This window comes from Triticum dicoccoides, chromosome 4A, assembly GCF_002162155.2.
Source record: "Triticum dicoccoides isolate Atlit2015 ecotype Zavitan chromosome 4A, WEW_v2.0, whole genome shotgun sequence".
NCBI lineage: Eukaryota > Viridiplantae > Streptophyta > Magnoliopsida > Poales > Poaceae > Triticum > Triticum dicoccoides.
In genome coordinates, this window is record NC_041386.1 from 527,915,160 (window position 1) to 527,932,369 (window position 17,210).

Genomic DNA, 17,210 nt, shown 5'->3' on the forward strand with positions numbered 1-17,210 from the left:
TAGATTATCCGCTACAAACTCAGAAGTGGAAAGCGCCATGAATCATAGGCGCCGCCGGGCCGTACTCCGCGACGCTTGTTTCTCACCAGAGGCGTTCGACGCCTTTAATTCTGGAGAGGCGTACCTCCGTGCTGCTCAAGATGGTCTAACCAGAGCCATGGATCAGTATGTAAAGGATGTACGGGTGAGTAAATCTGTCGAGTTATATGTATCAGTAGCTCCTGAGACTTGGAGCAGTTAGCAAAACTGATTTAAGGATCATCGTTATTGTGCAGGTTCTTACAGAGAAGAATACCAAGCTGTCCCAGGAGCTGGAGGAATGCAAGACCCAACTACGGGCCGCTGTTGCCGCATTGCAGGAACAGAAAAAGCCTCCTGCTGGTAACATTTACTTTAAAGAATGATGGTTACCATATAGTGTGTGGCGTGGCTGCAGATCTAACAATAGATTTTGCAGATGAATCCGGAGAAAATCCGGGGGACCAGCATGTTATGCGGCAGCTAGAGGCTGGCAAACGCGTGCTGACTGAGGTTAGGCGAGAGAAAAACAATCTCCAAGACACCAATATAAAGCTGAACGTGGAACTAAAAGACGTTCGGGGCCAGCTTGCAGACTCCGAGAAGGAGAATAAGAGGCTTTGGCGCGGCATTTTCAGTAAGTGCTTGAACGAATCCTTTTAAAGGTATTCGGCGAAGAAGCCAATTAACAGCGTTCACTACTAGGAAAAGGCCTACTAATGGCACACTGGTTTTGCCTACTAATGGCGCATTACCAGTGCGCCATTAGTAGCACGCCACTAGTATATCTTACTAATGGTGCACCACAGGTGCGCCATTAGTATCTGGTATAATAATGGCGCACCAACTAGTGCGCCATTAGTATGTAACAGCATGCGCCATTAGTGTGCCTCCCGGGGGGCCATACGTAAGCATGGCTTTGTCATACTAATGGCGCATTCTCTGTTGATGCGCCATTAGTATCCTTTGGCATACTAATGGCGCACCTGGTGGTGATGCGCCATTAGTATGAATATTTGTTTTTTTTTCTTTTCTGATTTTTGTGCAGGTTACAAAATATATTATTAGACAGAATATAAAATATATTATTAGACAGAATATAGACAGCAGCACACAGCAACATCAGATTCATCGAATACAATAGAAGATTAGTCTCCGAATACAATTCATCATATTAGTCTCCGAATTCAAAAGACCGAACAAAGATAAAACATTACAAGTCTCAAGACCGCGAGTATCAAGTTTGTCGGAAGTAATATAACCCTAACAAGTCCTACTAATCATCATCATACAACTTCTACTCGTTATTCATAACAAGTCATACGATCATCATCTTGATAGTCTTCGAACCAACCCTACTTAATTGTACATCAGCACATGATCATCAGTATTAGGCAGGACCTAAATACCCTATTTAAGCTAAAATAGCATAAAACAATATAGACCCTGACTCTCCATTATGGAGAATGGAGAACATCCTGTCTCCAATTCTTGCGCTTCGCTTCCTTTTGCTTCCAAGAAGCTCCTTACGACTGTCCATACATTTTTTCCATCCTTTGATTTTCATGTCTCCACTTCTTTTAGAAATCTCGTATGGACAGTTGAGATTCATAGCACGACCTGGCTGTATGTTCAAAACATTAACACTACCTTTCAGATATATCATATGAGGCACACAATTCTTTGGGATTACCTGTTGAAAAACATAGTAATAACTTCATAGTTAGCAATGATGTACTAGTTTTAGAAGTATGCAAAAGATGCACGGGTGTCGTAATAGTAAAAATCTTACAAGGGTATCTCCATGGTAGTTACCGTAGTTGAACACATGCACTAGTGGCACGTACTTACCATAATTTTGAGAAGTTTGTTTGTGGATAATGTAATTTTGAATGTCAGTACAAAATCCGACCAGATGATTTTTCTCCTTGTAAGTTGTTAATTCGGAGCCATCGGTGTAGTGGGTTTTGTCTACCATCTCCCGCACATTCTTTGAACAATAAAAATAAGCTGTCAATGGAAATAAGCTATCAACTATTTTGAAATAAACAATATAAATTAGCTAATAACTATGTTTGGGACACTCACATAGCGGTAGAACTAGAGGCGTATCAACAAGGACCCAAATGTCCATATTGTCTTGGTTGATGTCAGGATTACCAAGATCCATGGTGATAAGCATACCCTCATCAAAACCACACATCTTGCAAAATGCTTCCCAATTTTTGCAACCAAAATGGGTTACGCTCTCAGAATTATATAGATTTACTTCAAAGTCCACATCGTGATGAGTCCTTAGGTGAATTTTCTTTGTTTCAGAAATTTCATGGTCTTCAAAATCCATCCTCTCCAAGACATAGCGTCTTGCATGGCATGGGATAAGCTATACTCGAATTGTAAAAGATGAAAATTACACGTTGAAATAGTTGAAGACATTCTTAATTATGAAAATAACACTTGTCGTCGTTGTGTACCGTTTCAACTTCGAAGGTCTCCTCGAGCTTAATGCTGAAGCGCCGATCATTGTCTAGGTGAGGCATGTCGCACAGACCTCGATTGTCGTGGCACCAGTCGCACTCCGCCGGGAGACTTTTGTCGTCCGATGATGATGACGACATATCCTGGGATAGCTCCCAGAATTGCTTGCCGCCTGAACCACCGGCCTCATTGTTGTGGGCCATGTTTCGCTCTAAATAGGAAAAAAGTTTGGTCAAAAAGTTGGTTATTGTCAAGGAACAAGATCATGGTCTCATCATTTAGGGTTTGTCGACACCGAGGCACCCTAAAAGCCTAAGCTTTCATCATTTAGGGTTTGTTGACGCCGAGGCACCCTAAAATCCTAAGCGTACATCATTTAGGTTCTCATCGACACCGAGGCATCCGGGGCAGCCAAGTTAAGTTTTCATCATTTAGGGTTTATCGATGCCGAGGCACCCTAGGATGGGCCTAATCACTTGGCACTAATCACTTGGCTCTATTGCCACCTATGGTTTAATACAGCAAGAATAAAGGGGCAGTTGATCCTACTTAATTAAGTACTAAGATACCCCGGCCCATGCATTAGTAGCAAGTACCTCATATGTCCGATTTTTAGCAAAGTCATGCTAAAATTCACGGAAAATTTCAGCATGACCTTTGCTAAAAATAGGACATATGGAGTACCCGAATTTGCCGGAACGGAAGTTAATCGACATTCCGGCAAACTCAAGGGCCTCTCGGGGTACCTGCAAAATCATCACGACACGAAGGGCCTCTCAAGGGCCTCAAGCAACAGCGGCGTCTCCCAGGACCCTATTTTTTCCTAAATTTCTTTGGGCAACAATCAGAGCAGAAAATTCAGCATATTTCTATACAACAGCACTGTAAAGATGAACAACAGTTCTACAGCAGCCCATTTATATACAATAGCATCTTTGGTCATACCAATTTCTGAAACAATTCAAATCTGAACTGTATCTTTGGTCATACAAATCTCTGAAACTATACAAATCTGAAATATATATTTGGTCATACAAAATTATGGAACTAATCAAATCTGAACTGTATCTTTGGTCATACAAAGCTCTGAAAATTTTCTAAATCTGTGGTCATACAAATTTATGGAACTAATCAAGTTATGGATTCAGAAGTTGGACTTCAAAAATCTTTCATGCAAATTACTCCCGAAGTCCACTAGCAAATCCAAGATCTAATCCTGTTACACACATCATAACAATTTAAGATAATTAGGATAAGGATAGTAGGAAATGAAAAAGAAAGAGCTCAAAAAACAATCACAACAGAAAAATAATAAAAACCTAGTCCTAGAAGAAAATAAATCCTAAAAGAAAAGAAATCCTAAAATCTGGAGCAAGTCCTAGCAGTAGTTGTCCAAATAAAAGGTAACAATGATATTGCAGGAATAGACCTTCCTAAAATAGGAATGATAATGTACTGTCAATAACCATTGAATAAAACAGATTTACCAACAAAATCTAAAAGGACACCTGCCTATCAGATTCAAACAGTTTATCATTTTCTAAAGCCATAAGCACAACAATCATGATCAGAACTAACACTACTTCAGACAAATAACCAATTAAGCGCCAAAAAAGCAAATAAACACTAATCAGCAGGCACTCTCCTACTACAGCTAACCAAATAATCAGTACTAATACAGCTAACAATGGCATAGCATGGTTAATAAGGCCACCGGTTTACCTACCAGCATCCTTTGAAGCAAGGATAAGGACACAAATAATCAGTACTAATACATAGGACAGTAGTTCGACAATTCTATCAAGAAATCATAACAGAGCACTAATTCCTTAGCCATCCTCCAGGAACACTACTGAACAATTTATAAGGACCAAAAACAATATGCAGGAGCACAAATTTGTATGACCAAATGGTAGCTACATGTATGGAAATCTCAACAACATGTGATTTGCATGCATCTATCTATAATGGCCATTACTTATATCTCTATCTGAGAAACCTTAGGAACCCTATGGTTAATTGAAGATAAGCATGGCAGGAATTGAAGGTATGGCAGCAAACTCACAACAAGAAGCAGCAGCCGCGTGACGGCGGCGGCGGCAACGCACGAGCACGTGGGGCCCGGCGTCCGCGCAGAGTGCGCGAGAAAGGCGGCCGCAAGAAGCAGCAGCAGCGGCACGACGGGGCGGCGATGGCGAGCTCCTGCTCCTAACCCTAGGTTGCCGCCCCATGGGGGCATGGGGATGAGCGGGGGAGAGAGGGAGGGAGGGACAGAGACTAACCATCGTCGATGAGCAGCAGCCACGTGGGGAGGCTCGCACCGCCGTCGAGGAGCGCGTCCGTCGAGCAGGTACCTCCATAGACGGTGAGGCCGCAGTGGCCAGAGGTGGAAGAAGGCGCAGACGGTGAGGAGGAGTCCAGCGAGGGTCGGGGCGGCGGGGGTGGGGGCGCGGGGGCGGCGGGGGTGGAGTCCGGTGAGGGTCGGGGACGGCGGCGAGGGGGCGGCGAGGGGGACGGCGGACACGGCCGGGGGCAGCGGGTCAGATCGATGAGGCAGGGGAGAGATTAGAGAGATTGGGGATTTAGTGTGGGGGGAAGCTTTCTAATGGCGCACCATAAGGAAATGCGCCAATAGTAACCCTGGTTACTAATGGCGCACCTGCTGGTGGTGCGCCATTAGTAGTTTTGCAAAAAAAGGAATAAGAAAAAAATTACAGTAATGGCGCATTCTCTGCCTGGTGCGCCATTACTAGTTAGAACTAGTAATGGTGCATGGTCGACCTGATGCGCCATTAGTATGTATGGAAAAATGGAAAAAAATTAATACTAGTGGTGCACCCTATTTCTGGTGCGCCATTAGTGTCTTCCACACTAATGGCGCATCACCAACAGGTGCGCCATTAGTATATAGTAGTGGCGCACTACTTCCCTGGTGCGCCATTAGTATCAATCCTATCTATAGCCCTTTTCCTAGTAGTGGTTATGTCTGTAGGTTTGCTAAAGGGTCGTCCCGCGGAGGAAATGACCGGGTCTGCGAGTGATCTTCTGTCCGAGCTGTCGCATCTGCACGAACAAGTTCAGCAGGTGATGCAGGGTGTTGCCCAGGCCTTGTGGCCGTCCGTCTCCCTGCCAGAGGGCGTTGCAGGGCTTGCGAAGAAGCTCAAAGGATCACGGCGGCGCTTCCAATTATGGAAGATATCAGCCTGCCGACATGGTGCCAGAGAAGCCTGGGCCATGGTGAAGACGCGGTATACCAAAGCAGACCCAAATCACATGGCCGAGGTTGGACCTGTGGGGCCCAACGGAAAAGAGATCCCCGTTAGCTTAGTTTATGGGCAAGTAGAATTAGCCGCAAAGTATTCCCAACAGGATTGTAAGCTAGACCGCCTGTTGGATGGTATAGAAGAAGAATTTAGTCAGTCTGCATGACTATGTAATTAAAGTGACATGCATAATGCCTTCTAGCCAGATTGTAGATCATTTGTCGTTGCGGACCTTTTCGCTTCAGCCTCCGGGCCCAATAGTCTGGAGTGTATCCGAATACCCACTCAGTTATATAAGAACTGGGGTATGCGTGGAGACCAGGCGTAGGGGTCATTAGTGCTTTATCAGACAAGTGCCCAACTAGTTATGTTATATTGCACGGGTAGCAAGAAACATCTTCCAGGGAGAATAGTTTTGTTAAGGGTTCCTTTCCCTGGGTAAGAATGCCTTAAAGTGCATGTCCGGACTATGATAGGAAACGCAGGAAAAACATCTGGGGGCAGATATGAAAAGTAAAAATCATCTTTTGTTCACCGACCGAATATTCCCTTAAGAACGCTAGCTTTCGGCTTCACCCAGTCTGAGGTACACATCCGGCCGACCCGGCAGTAACAATCGCAGAGGTGCTCCCCTTATTCCCTAGCCGAATTAATGGGAACGTAGGGCATAAATACAAGAGCCAGGCAACCCAGCTTGGCCAAAACTTAAGTCATATCGATGCATATAATGGTGAAAAAAGGTACATGCGGAAGTATAACACATGTGTTGGGCATGAAGCCTGGATAAATAATTTAAGCTTCTGTGAAAGAAGCCCCCAGGTATGAAGAGTGCGGCTAGCGCATCTGTAATGTACAAGCGAGGCACAAGGTGACCCTTGAAGGCCTAGAGAAAATAATAAGAGAAAGAAAGAAAGGGAAACAATACAGATGATGTATATGCAGAAAATGGACAAAGGGAGGGGACTAATATAGAGTCCGGTGCTAGGTGTAGAATCGTCGGAGCCTGGCCGCGTTCCATGGGTTTGGCTTGAGTCGACTAGTCGATGCATCCCGCAGTCGGTACGCTCCACCGGTCAGAACTTGGTCAATAATGAAGGGACCTTCCCATTTGGGCTCGAGCTTGTTCTTTTTCTTATCCGGCAGGTGTAGAACTAGTTCGCCAATGTTATAAGTATTGGCCCGTACTTCTCTGCTTTGGTATCTGCGAGCCTGTTGCTGATAAAATGCGGAATGGGCTTTGGCTATGTCGCGCTCCTCCTCCAAGGTGTCCAGACTGTCCTGCCGATCGAGCTCGACTTCTCTTTCTTCGTACATGCGCACTCAAGGTGAGTCATGAATTATATCACAGGGCAAGACTACCTTTGTGCCGTACACCATAAAGAACGGTGTATATCCGGTACTACGATTCGGCATGGTCCGCAGCACCCAGAGTACGGAGTCGAGATCCTCTACCCAGTGCGTGTCAGACTCCGTTAAGGAATGCACTAATCTGGGTTTAATGCTGCTCATTATAAGACCGTTTGCTCGCTCGACTTGACCATTGGTTTGTGGGTGATAGACTGAAGCATAATCGAGCTTGATGCCCATTTTGCTGCACCAGAGTTTTACCTCATCAGCCGTGAAGTTCGTGCCATTGTTAGTGATGATGCTGTGGGGGACACCATAGTGGTGTACAACCCCGGATATGAAGTCTATCACCGGTCCGGATTTGGCTGTTTTAACAGGTTTGGCCTCTATCCATTTGGTGAATTTATCCACCATGACCAGTAAGTATTTTTTCTTGTGGGTTCCCCCTTTAAGGGGTCCAACCATGTCAAGCCCCCAGACCGCAAAGGGCCATGTAATGGGGATTCTTTGGAGGGCGGTGGGTGGCACGTGGCTTTGATTTGCAAAGAGCTGGCAACCGGCGCAACATTGGACCAAGTCCTGTGCGTCTTCCCGGGCTGTTGGACAATAGAATCCTGTGCGGAAGGCCTTGCTTACAAGGGCCCGGGCTGCGGCGTGATAACCGCTGAGTCCGGCGTGAATTTCTGCCAAAAGATTCCGCCCTTCCTCTTTAGAGATGCACCTTTGAAGGACTCTGGTAGTGCCTTTTTTGTACAATTCTCCCTCATGGACCCTGTAGGCCTTGGATCACCGCACTATGCAGCGAGCCTCATTTTGGTCCTTCGGAAGTTCCTATCTAGTTAGGTAGGCCAGGAATGGTTCTGTCCACGGGGCAATAATGGCCATTATTACGTGGGCTGAGGGTGTTATTTCGTTGGCAGAGCCTTCAATTGTGTCAGAGTATTCAGTATCGGGCATTTTGGCCGGGTCCGGACTATTGTTACCGGTGTCTCCTTGCCATACTACGGATGGCTTGAATAGCCTTTCCAGAAATATGTTAGGGGGGTCCGTATCGCGTTTTGCACCGATGCGGGCGAGGACATCCGCCGCCTGATTGTTTTCCCGAGCCACATGGTGAAATTTGAGCCCCTCGAACCGAGCTGACATTTTTAGGACGGCGTTTCGATAGGCCGCCATTTTTGGATCCTTGGCGTCAAAGTCTCCATTTATTTGGGATATTGCGAGGTTTGAAGCCCCACGCACCTCCAGGCGTTGAATGCCCATGGAGACTGCCATCCGAAGACCATGCAACAGAGCTTCGTATTCGGCTGCATTGTTGGAGTCTGTATACAATATTTGCAGTACATACTGAACGGTATCCCCGGTTGGGGATGTCAGGACGACGCCAGCTCCTAGACCGGCCAGCATTTTAGAACCGTCGAAGTGCATGATCCAGCTGGAGTATGCGCCGTACACTTTAGGGAGTTCGCCCTCCGTCCATTCGGCGACAAAGTCGGCCAATACTTGCGATTTAATGGCTCGTCGAGGTTTGTATGTTATGTCGAACGGGAGGAGCTCAATGGCCCATTTGGCAATCCGGCCCGTAGCGTCGCGGTTATTTATAATATCATTAAGTGGCACTTTCGAGGCTACCGTAATCGAACACTCTTGAAAGTAGTGTCGTAGCTTCCGGGATGCCATGAATACCGCATAGGCTATCTTTTGATAATGTGGGTACCGTGATTTGCATGGAGTGAGGACAGTGGATACATAGTATACCGGCTTTTGAAGAGGGAATTTATGTTCGGCAGCTTCTCGTTCGACGACGAGCACTGTGCTTACAACTTGATGAGTTGCCGCAATGTACAATAGCATTGGTTCGCCAATGTTTGGCATGGCCATGATTGGGTTGGTTGCAAAAATGGCCTTTATTTCTTCCAATCCGGCTGTGGCATCGTCTGTCCACTTGAATTGTTCGGTGCGCCGAAGATGGCGATATTCTCCTAAGCGGGAGATAAAGCGGCATAGAGCCGCCACGCATCCAGTTAACTTCTGGATTTGTTTGAGGTCTGTTGGTGTAGCCAACTGTGACAAAGCTCGGATTTTGGCCGGATTAGCTTCAATACCTCTACTGGAGACAATGAATCCCAGGAGCTTTCTGGCTGGTACGCCGAAAACACATTTTTCCGGATTGAGCTTGATGTCATATGTTCGGAGGTTGTCGAATGTGAGCCTCAAGTCGTCTATTAAAGAGTCGACGTGTTTGGTTTTGACGACCACATCGTCTACATATGCCTCTACTGTTTTGCCGATTTGTTTCTCCAGACATGTCTGAATCATGCACTGATATGTTGCGCCAGCGTTTTTGAGCCCAAAAGGCATTGTGTTAAAACAGAAGGGGTCATATGGTGTGATGAATGCCGTTGCGGCTTGGTCGGACTCCGCCATCTTGATTTGGTGGTAACCGGAGTATGCGTCGTGGAAACACAATGACTCGTGTCCTACGGTAGCATCAATGATTTGATCGATGCGTGGGAGGGGGAAGGGATCCTTTGGGAAAGCTTTATTGAGGTCTTTAAAATCAACACAAAGGCGCCAGGATTTGTCCTTCTTTGGTACCATCACCAGGTTTGCTAGCCAGTCTGGATGTTTTATTTCTCTGATGAATCCGGCCTCCAATAACTTGGCTACTTCTTCTCCCATGGCCCATCTCTTAGGTTCGGAGAAACGCCGAAGAGCTTGGTTGAACGGCTTGAATCCCTTTAGGATATTGAGGCTATGCTCGGCCAGCCTGCGTGTGATTCCTGACATGTCTGAGGGATGCCAGGCGAATATGTCCCAATTCTCGCGCAGGAATTCTCGTAGTGCAGCGTCCACAGCGGGGATTAACAGTGCCCCGATGGAGGCTGTTTTTGTAGGGTCCGTCGGGTGGACTTGGAATTTGACTATTTCATCCGCTGGTTTAAAAGAGGTGGACTTGGATCTCTTGTCGAGTATCACGTCGTCCCTGTCCACTGTGGAGCGTAGCGTGGTTAATTCCTCGGCCGAGAGGGCTTCGGATAATGCCTCGAGGGCCAATGCGGCTGTTTTGTTTTCGGCGCGGAGTGCTGTGTCTGGATCACTGGCGAGAGTGATGATTCCATTGGGCCCGGGAATTTTAAGCTTCATGTACCCGTAATGGGGTACGGCTTGGAAGATTGTAAACGCCTCCCGTCCTAAAAGAGCGTGATAGCCACTGCTGAACAGGGCCACTTGGAATGTAATTTCTTCAGACCTGTAATTGTCCGGCATGCCGAATACCACATCTAGTGTGATTTTCCCAGCACAGCGTGCTTCCCGACTGGGGATAATTCCTCTAAAGGTTGTGCTACTTTGCTCGATGCGGTTCCAGTCTATTTCCATCTTTTGAAGAGTTTCCTTGTAGATGAGGTTTAGTCCGCTGCCACCGTCCATGAGTACTTTGGTGAGCCAAAAGCCGTCCACGATTGGACTGCGGACCAGTGCGGCTGGTGCTCGGGCTGTTTGGAATTTAGGTTCATCGCTGGCATTGAAGGTAATAGCCATGTCACTCCATGGATTTATTACTGCTACGTGGCAGATTTCGGCCATGCTGCGGGGTGTTCGTTTGCGCCTACTATTTGATGCAAATGTCTCGAATACTGTTAACACCGTATTGTTATCCACGGGATGGTGCTCTGTGGTATTTGGGATAAGAAGATCCTCACCACTTTTGGCCACCTGCCGGAGTATCCAACATGCTCTAAGGCTGTGCGTTGGTATTATATCCGCTGTGCTATGAATTTTGCAGGGTCCGTTGAGCCATCCCTCCAGTATGGTTCCATGCCCTGTAAAGGGTTTTTGCTTTTTGGTAGTTGACTCGGGTGTATTGTGATAATGCACCCTTTTATTTCGGACTGGGTTTGTATTCAGGGCCGGATTATCCCAGAAGTTTGTTCCGGTTTTCCAGGCACTTTCCATCGCACAGTACTTTCATACTATGGATGCCAAGTTAGCGAAGCGTGTTATCTCACGGTGATTTATGGCGTTAAGGATTCCCTTGTCCATGCAATTATTGCAGAAAAATGAGGTTGCGTCTTCCTCGTGACAGTCCTTAACCTTGTTCATCGCAAGGAGGAATCTGGCCCAATAGTGATGTACTATTTCCTGGGGCTCTTGCCTGATGTGAGAAAGATCGCTTATGTTTGGGTGGGTGGGTGGAATTGAATCCGAACCCTTACCCGATCTGGGATCCAGGGGCCGAGGAGTTTCCAATTTTGGAAGTTCTGGTTCCGGGGTGTTACCCGAAAATCCTTGTCCGCTGCCTGACTCTAAGTTCAGGGATTGGATGTTGTCCTCCCGCGAAAGGGCGTCCGACTCGGAGAGCTCGGGAATCCGGACATAGTTGGTCCTCAAGATAGAGGAGAGGTTGCCGCATTGTTCCTCCACCACTGCGATATGATGGGTGACCGGTGGAGAATTAATCTCCCTTTGATCGGGTTTAAGCCCAATCTGACATAGTCCCTAGTGACTCCCAAGGCGGTGATGCGATCCAAGAGCTCGTTTAAGGAGGCGAGCTCCATTGGATCCATCTGTTTGGCGAGTGCCAATTTGACGTGGAGGCTGTTTCCGATGACCCGAGAAGTCATCATTGGCGCGGCAGCCGAACAGGCGGTCATGATGAACCCGCCTAGCCGGAGAGTTTGGCCGACGACCAAAGCTCCCCCAATAGTAGTACCGTCTTTAAAGACGAGGCGAAACATCCTTCCTTATGGCGACGACACAGAGGAACTCTCAAGGAAAGCACCAATGTCGGTGTCAAAACCGGCGGATCTCGGGTAGGGGGTCCCGAACTATGCGTCTAAGGCGGATGGTGACAGGAGGCAGGGGACACGATGTTTTACCCAGGATTCGGGCCCTCTTGATGGAGGTAAAACCCTATGTCCTACTTGATTAATATTAATGATATGGGTAGTACAAGAGTAGATCTACCATGAGATCAGAGAGGCTAAACCATAGAAGCTAGCCTATGGTATGATTGTATGTTGTCCTACGGACTAAAACCCTCCGGTTTATATAGGCACCGGAGGGGGCTAGGGTTACACAAGGTCGGTTACAAAGGAGGAAATATACATATGTGTATTGCCTAGCTTGCCTTCCACGCCAAGTAGAGTCCCATCCGGACACGAGATGAAGTCTTCAATCTTGTATCTTCATAGTCCAACAGTCCGGCCAAAGGATATAATCCGGCTGTCCGGAGACCCCCTAATCCAGGACTTCCTCAGTACCCGAGGTTGATGGCCACCTTCAACTTGTGCCACTTGTGAGCCAGGCGAAGGTCCTCCGTCTCAAGGCGAGCGTCGACGTCAATAAGCTCTTCTCCGAGCCGGCTCAGTGCACCCATCACCTCCCGGAAAAGCTCGTGCTGTACGGCACCGTGATACGTCTGCAAGGTATCTATAATTTTTGATTGCTCCATGCTATATTATGTACTGTTTTAGACATTATTGGGCTTTATTATCCACTTTTATATTATTTTTGGGACTAACCTATTACCGGAGGCCCAACCCAGAATTGCTGTTTTTTGCCTGTTTTAGGGTTTCGAAGAAAAGGAATATCAAACGGAGTCCAAACGGAATGAAACCTTCGGAAACGTGATTTTCTCATCTGATAAGATCCAGGAGACTTGGACCCTCCGTCAAGAAAGCCATGAGGTGGTCACGAGGGTGGAGGGCGCCCCCCTAGGGCGCGCCCCCCTGCCTCGTGGGCCGCTTGAAGCTCCACCGACGTACTTCTTCCTCCCATATATATCCACATATCCCGAAACAATCAGAAGAGGAGCCAAAAACCTAATTCCACCACCGCAACTTTCTGTATCCACGAGATCCCATCTTGGGGCCTGTTCCGGAGCTCCGCCGGAGGGGGCATCGATCACGGAGGGCTTCTACATCATCATCCAAGCCCCTCCAATGAAGTGTGAGTAGTTTACTTCAGACCTACGGGTCCATAGCTAGTACCTAGATGGCTTCTTCTCTCTTTTTGGATCTCAATACAATGTTCTCCCCCTCTCTTGTGGAGATCTATTTGATGTAATCTTCTTTTTGCGGTGTGTTTGTTGAGACCGATGAATTGTGGGTTTATGATCCATTCTATCTATGAATAATATTTGAATCTTCTCTGAATTCTTTTATGTATGATTGGTTATCTTTGCAAGTCTCTTCGAATTATCAGTTTGGTTTGGCCTACTAGATTGATTGGTCTTGCCATGGGAGAAGTGCTTAGCTTTGGGTTCAATCTTGCGGTGTCCTTTCGCAGTGACAGAAGGGGCAGCAAGGCATGTATTGTATTGTTGCCATCCAGGATAACAAGATGGTTTTTTTTTATCATATTGCATGAAACTATCCCTCTACATCATGTCATCTTGCTTAAGGCATTACTCTGTTTTTAACTTAATACTCTAGATGCATGCTGGATAGCAGTCGATGAGTGGAGTAATAGTAGTAGATGCAGAATCGTTTCGGTCTACTTGTCTCGAACGTGATGCCTATATACATGATCATACCTAGATAGTCTCATAACTATGCTCAATTCTGTCAATTGCTCAACAGTAATTTGTTCACCCACTGTAGAATACTTACGCTCTTGAGAGAAGCCACTAGTGAAACCTATGGCCCCCGGGTCTCTTTCTCATCATATCAATCTCCATCACTTTATTATTGCTTCTCTTTTACTTTGCTTTTACTTTTTACTTTTCATCTCGATATCAAAAATACCACAAATATTGTTTATCATCTCTATCAGATCGCACTTTCGTAAGTGACCGTGAAGGGATTGACAACCCCTAAGCGCGTTGGTTGCGTTGAGCTATTGTTTTTGTGTAGGTACGAGGGACTCGAGCGTGGCCTCCTACTGGATTGATACCTTGGTTCTCAAAAACTGAGGGAAACACTTACGCTACTTTGCGGCATCATCCCTTCCTCTTTGGGGAAATCCAACGCAGTGCTCAAGAGGTAGCACACCGTGCCCGCACGCGAGCTCCAGCGCATGGCCAATCCCATCCTTCGCGTAGGGAGTTGTTGGGGAAGGTTGAGGTGGCCTGCCTGCCCCTAGCGGGGGCTGGAGGCCAGTGCCTTCCCCACCAACTTGCGGGCCTCGGTGGAGGTGCTGGGTGGCATGGCCTTGCTACGCGAAGACGAAGCCAGTGCTGGGGTTACCCAGCGACCTATGATGACCAATGGAGGAGCCCTTGGCACGCCTTCTACACCCCAGGCCGGATCGTGAAGGAAGGGTGCCATGAACACAGGATCAAGACCCCCCATCGGTGTGTCCGCCTCTTGGACATGCCCTTTTCCTTGCGCAGTGGTAAGGCATGGCGGGCTCGAGACCAGGAGTGAGCCAAGGACTTGTGGAGGCCGCTCCTCGGGAGACCTCGCCGCTGTAGCCGAAGGGATCCAGAAGAGCCATTATCGGGAAAGGACACAACACGCAGGAACTCACGAAGATAAGGTACTCACTCATCTATGGCTATGTACTTCCTCTGCTTCAGTGGTCGGTAGGCATCACCACTGTAGCTTGGAGACCCTTTCCTCTTACATAGTGCTTCGAGGGTCAGGCGAAGCTGGCCGAAGCCCGGGGCGCGACCGTTAGCGTCTGGGGCATTCGACGGGCCCCCTTGGGTGGCGATCTCAGAAGCGTCAGACTGCGCCAGCTCCCCAGCCTCCACTTCAAGACTACTTGTCCGAGCTTCGGGGGCGGAGACTTCGGGAGCCTCGGATCGCGCCAGCTCTCCGGCCGCCTGTAACATCCCAAAATTCTAAATTTTGGAATGTTATAATAAATAGATAGATTTGATTGTTTGTTTGCTTGTTGTGTGATTGATTGACTGAAAGTGAGTGAATCCGAACTTTTTGAAAGTTAAATGAGAGGGAATAAAAGGACTTTCCCAAACTTTCATCTTTGCTTTCTAATCTCCATGAATTCAAATACTTTTCATCACAAAACCCCAGAGAGAAGATGACATGACTTCTTCCATTTATTTAAATTAAAAGGGGTGTTGAAAATATTTGAATTTCATTTGAAAATATTTCAAATTCTGAAACTTTATGCAACTAAATGATTTTCACGAGAGAAGATGATATGACTTCTTCAAAATATACGAAATATGAGTTGGGAGTTTCAAAGAAACTCAAATTGAAAATCCATTTGAAATTATTTTTCAACTTGGGTTATTTGAGTTTTATTCAAATTATTTTTCTCCAAAAATAAAATATATGGAAATTAGGGTAACATGATTCCCTACAACAGAAAATTGGAGAGAAATAAATTTGAATTAATTTTGGTATTGTTAAAATGGTTTTTATTGGATCTTATTAGAGCAGGAGCACTGTTTGAATTATTAGAATTTGTGTGTATTTTATTTAATGCTAGGAAAATGTTCATGTTATAGAATATCTTTTTCTGAAAATTTTGATATATTATATGCCTATATAATAATTTGTTTTATTCTGTTTTTATTTGTGTGGAAAATGTTTTTTTTAAAACTTCCTCCTCCGCCGAACTAGGCCGGCCCAGCTCCTTCCAGGCCAAGGCCCAGCCCAGCGCGTCGCCCCTCTCCTTCCCCGAGCGGAAGTCCCGCTCGGGCACGCCGTCCGCCACCGTCGTGGCCGACCCGGCCACCCCGGCGCCGCTTTGCCCCCTCCTCCACGCAACCCTCGCCCCCTCTATATAAGCTCCGCTACCGCCGCCTTTTCCTCTCGGCCGCACCGCACCGCCGCACTTGTGCCGCATCCCGCCACCGCCGGCGAGATCCACCGCCGTGGCCCCGCTCCATCACGTCACCGTTGACCACCACCGACACCGCCATCCCCCTCGCCTCGTCGCGCCGCCCCTCCCCGACCCCTTCGCCGCCCTCCTGGACGACAGGAGCCGCCGCCCCGGCCGGACCCGAGCGGAATAACTTTTGATCATAACTTGAGTTTCGTAGCTCCGTTTGAGTTGATTCTTTTTGCAAATCGAAGCTCTTGACATAAACTTTCTGATAAGGCCAAATTCATATAATTTTGGTACTGCAAGAAATTGCTTTATGTTGCAAGAGCTATTTTCTTGGTTTTGATGTTTTCCGAATTGTCCTCTTCGTTCTTACTGATTTTTTTGAGTGATTGCTTATGTGTGGTTACTATTGCTTGCTTACGATAGATTGACCGGAGTGTGACAAGTAGAACTATCAGGAGTTTTGAGGGCGAATCATCTTCACCAACATTGCAGGCAAGTTCACACTTTAATCATATCCCTTTTCATACCCAGTTTTTATGCATTAGTTTCAACCCTCAAACATTGCATGAGTAGGATTGATAACATGTGGGTATTGGGAAGTAGTTGATGAGGTAGGAACCTATTGCCCTGCATTCAAACCTTGGGAGTTACTATTACGTTATGCTTATATTACCATGCTATGCTTGTAGACGTGGATTGGGTTTGAGAGTATTCATAACGGATGTGAGATTGTTAATTAATGGTTTACTTAAGGTGGCAACTTTAACACACATCTGGGTGGATTGAGGCACCTGGGTATTCCAGCGATTGCCTGTTTAGGCACCTGGGTATTCCAGCGATTGCCTGTTTTTTATGGACCACCACCTAGGCTCAAGAGGATCATGAGATTATTCATTCTAGAAACTACCGTGTGCAGCCACAAGCTACTATGGGCTCTAGCATAGTTGAGTAAGTCGTGTGAACTCTTACAGTGGTAGACTAGCAGATGTAGGGGAAAGTAGGTGTAACGGTCTACCCGATCATAAGGTGCTAGCGCTTCTGAAAAACTATGTCTCGATCATCCGTTTCTCAAACACCATGTAGTGCGAGAATGTAGCGACCAGACCTCAAACGGTCTGATCTCTGTGCTCCGGTGTCCTCCCTGGATTAGTAATGCTGACACCACACAGTACTCGGAGGATTTATAGCAGAGTAGCAATCACACACTTATTACATCGAGTGTCTCAAAAGAGAACTTATTACAATAAATATGGCTTAAGGCCATCTAATAACGATAACAGCGGAAGGCTTGGAAGATAAGTGAGTCCATCAACTCCAACGGCAACACTGAGTATAGAACCACGACCTAAAAACTAC